Source organism: Bidens hawaiensis, unplaced genomic scaffold, assembly GCF_021521415.1.
Source record: "Bidens hawaiensis isolate Kalapana, Puna unplaced genomic scaffold, B.hawaiensis_p1.1 tig00043044_1, whole genome shotgun sequence".
Taxonomy (NCBI): Eukaryota; Viridiplantae; Streptophyta; class Magnoliopsida; order Asterales; family Asteraceae; genus Bidens; species Bidens hawaiensis.
The window spans coordinates 61,403-65,601 of NW_027497649.1; the positions used below are offsets into that span (position 1 = coordinate 61,403).

General features: G+C 41.6%; 1 pseudogene; it reads left to right on the forward strand.

The window, feature by feature from the left end:
• Window positions 1–2,631: 2,631 nt before the first annotated feature.
• On the forward strand, window positions 2,632–3,818 carry LOC143594071 (putative glucan endo-1,3-beta-glucosidase A6 pseudogene; annotated as a pseudogene).
• The last annotated feature ends 381 nt before the right edge of the window (window positions 3,819–4,199 follow it).

Genomic DNA, 4,199 nt, shown 5'->3' on the forward strand with positions numbered 1-4,199 from the left:
CAGACTCCAACTCGTCTTCTGAGTACTCGCAGTCACTGCTCATATTGAGGTGTTGGCGAGTACTGGTGAATTCGTCAGCCTGTTGAGCTGAACGCAAGCGTTCATCCAATTCGGCTTGGAATTCTCTTTGCCGTGCTTCGGCCCACGCCTTCACTTGATCTAGTGTTTGGCGAGGGACCTTCGTTCGTTTTTCCAGTTGGGTATCGGTGAACCCCAATGGAATATTTACTCCACTTGCCCCGGCTTGGGTAGTCGGGGTAGTGTTCGTAAGGATTGTATAACCGCCGGTGTTTCCCCCAGTTGCTGGGGTGGTTACCGGGGTTTCTTGGTCAGTTACAGGCCTTTGGACCGGAGTAACGTTAACCATTTCTTCAGAAATTGTGAAAACTAAAATAGTTCTAGCTTTTATGCACGGATGGCGCCAATGAAGAAACACTAAGTGACCCGGTACAGATTATAGATAATCTGGGGGTTAAGTAATGTTTCCCACGAATGAGGTCTAGCTGAGAAGGCTGTTCTTCAGGAGACCTGCAAAACAAACACCGTAAGCTCGTCACTGAGAAGGGGGGGGTTCCTCCTTGTGACCACCCTCCGGCGTGAGAATCAGACTAGGTTGCTCTGAATATAAGTGTATATTAAGAGATTGCTAGATAACTGGATAGCAGATGATCTTACCATTCCAAGATGTTGGAGTATTTATAGCCGAAGGTAGGTTTTCTAGAAGGTACAGCCGGCTGAATAGTATTCCTGTTCAACCAACAGTGGACTATGCACAGGCCATACTGGTTGGTGGGTAGGTTACGGCCAACAGTAACAAAGTCGGCTGCACTATTCCACCAACTGTAGATTATGCACGTCCTACTTACTGTGGATTGTACGCAGGCCATGCTGGTTGGTGAATAGGTTACGGCCAACAGTAACACTATTCCACCAACTGTAGGCCACGCATGCTCCTCAGTAAGGGTTGGTGAGTAGGCAGCGGCTAATAGTGACAAACAGTACTAGAGGGTGCTCCTCCTCGTCCTGTTGTCGATGAGCTGTCACCCTGTGATTGGCTCATGGGCTGTTCTGGTCAGATCGTCTGTCCTATCCATACTTTGGTAGGTATGGTACAAGAGATCTTTCAGAATCAGACTGGCTCATTTAGGCGGGATTGTTCCGCCTTGCTCATCCCTTCATGTGACTACTGAAGGTAGCAAATGTCTTGTGCGTGTAGCCCTGCTGTCTGCGGGTAGCCTTTCCTGATGGCTTGTATCCGCAACTGCGGGAACAGGCGGGGTACTTCACCATTGGGAGGCTTTCCCTGCGTGTTCAGCTTGTGTACTGCGCGTAAGATCCTATGAGCATGGTGGGTCCTGCGGAGCAGATGGCCTTTGCGCAGACGTCCCTGTTCAAGGTGAGTCTTGTGGGACCAACTGGTCTCTGCTGGGACCTACCTCTTCAGTTACTAAATTACATATCTAGATATTACACATAAGATACGAATATTTTTATACTAATTTACATATCCCACCCAGATAAACGAAATGACTTCTACACCATGTAACTAGAAGCATCGCCTCATGTTAATATTGGGCAAACTTAATTTCTAGATCTCGACAAACATATAACATAGGTGGTTTACCACACATGAATACGGTGCCACAAACAAAGACGAGAATACCAAGAGCACCATTACCACCTTTTAATTGTGAGAGGACCAGTTCTATAAGTTTATTTACAACAAATCAACAAAGAGAGTATAAAGATAGGGAGGTTTGACACCGGGGGGGGGGGGGGAGGGGGGGGGGGTTGAAAGAAACCAATTGTAGTTATAGGTATAGAATGAAGATGAAGGCCCGTTAACGTTCGTGGTTTTGTAATCCAATTACCATAGGTTTTCGATGGTATTCATATGCATTATAACCGACATACTTGTCATCGCAAATGCGCCCCACACCAACAAACGACTGAAAAGCCTGTGATGGTATACTTTTTTTAGTAAAATACTAACGAAATTGATAAAAAGAAAAGTAGATGTGAATCAATCCAATCCAATCCAATACAATACAACATCTTTTTACTTTATTTCCATTTACTTTAAGCTTGCTTGATTCACTAATTACATCTTTTTACTTTATTTCCATTTACTTTAAGCTTGCTTGATTCACTAATTACTTCCTTTTAAAACGACTCCTAATCCTAATCTACTTCTATTAACTATTAACGCTTTGTAGAATTTGAACCACCCATTTATTGTATATAAACCTTACCACTAGGTCACTAGGATGTCCATCGAGAAGTTGCACTAATTACTCACCCCAATTGTTTTTACCACAACTATGTTAATATACCACAAAAATAAAAGCAAACAATTCATATCACCTATATGGTAATGAAACAATATAAATTTCTATTCCTAAATTATTTCCATTTCAAAGATCTCCCACCCATAGCCTTTACCTTGGCAATTCTAAATAATATTGTGAACAATAAATCTAATTTTTACCAAGATCATTGGCACCCTTACTACTCACACAATTTATGAAGTTGAACAGTCACTCTTTATATATAACACCATCCTTTTGTGTATATATATAAATCATCACTCTTCACATATCATTCCCACAAGTAAATATTAGCATTTTTAATATGGGGAATAAAAAGAGTCCCAATATAGCTCTTGTTTTCCTATCTTTCTTATGTCTCATTGCTTACTCAGGTAACATTATAATAAATTTCTTTAAAGTTCTATAATTTTCTTCCACACATTTCTAATCCCTCCCCTCTTCTTTTATGTGATTTTAGGGGCGGTGGTGTCGAACATGATCGGTATAAACTACGGGCGGCTAGGAAACAACCTTCCATCTCCAGCCCAATCAATCGAACTCCTGCAAGCCATGAACGTGGGTCGAGTCAAACTTTACGACGCTGACCACGAAATACTTAATCTTCTATCAGGAAAAAATATAGAAGTTGCAATCACAATAGCAAATGATGAAATATCAGGCATAGCTGCAAACCAACACCTTGCGGACCAATGGGTGTATGAACATGTCCTAGCTCACTATCCCAACACTAGAATCCGGTTCGTGCTAGTTGGCCATGAAGTTTTCAGCTCCCTTGACACTGATCAAGATATGCAAATAGCACGCGATCTTGTGCCCGCCATTAGACGGATTAAAAACACTATAAAAGCGCAAGGCATTCGCAGCATTAAAGTCGGAACTCCTCTGGCAATGGACATGATGGAAATGACATTCCCACCTTCAAATGGAAGCTTTAAGCCTAAGATACGCGAATTCATGGCACCGTTGCTTAAATACATAAACGGGACAAAATCTTATTTCTTCCTAGATGTTTATCCTTACCTGGCTTGGTTCGATAGCCAAGTCACGAACCAAACGGGACTAAGCCTTGACTCTGCTTTACTAAGAAGCGTAAATGAGACATACACTGACCCGCAAACAGGGCTCGTGTACACGAATCTCCTGGACCAAATGCTTGACTCAGTGGTCTATGCAATGTCTAAACTGGGATATGATAATGTGATGCTTGCTATATCGGAAACAGGCTGGCCACACGAAGGCGAGACAGGTGCAAACCGCGAAAATGCAGCCGAGTACAACAATAATCTCGTAAGGAAAATGTCTGTGGTCCCAAGCATTGGAACTCCGGCCCGGCCCGGGGAGCTTATACCAACTTTTATATTTTCATTGTATGATGAGGATCAAAAATATGGTCCTGCTACTGAAAGGCATTGGGGCTTGCTGAATCCTGACGGGAGTCCTGTTTATGATGTGAACATAACTAGGACTGGCACACCATCTTATTATTAGATATCAAGCTCTAGAATACTAGGATTCGACAATCATTCATTGTTGAAATAATTCATAGTAATAATTTGGTATTATGTTTGAAATTTGAGCAAGTGATTATTAATGGATACATATATTTCTTATTAAGTTCTATTTTAAAAGCATGTATATCAAACAAAATCGATTTTTAAAATAACAATACTACCATGTACGACTGGTATATTTATCGGTGTCAAAGATATCAACCATAACCTGGGTACATTTAAAAGTGTGTAACCTGAACATGGCCCGCTTAATATGATTATCTAAACGGGTGAAACAAGTTGACGGGTTGTAAAGTTATAAACGAGTTGGTGGATTTTAATAAATGAGATAAACGGGTTGGCGCATCCACATGTTGGT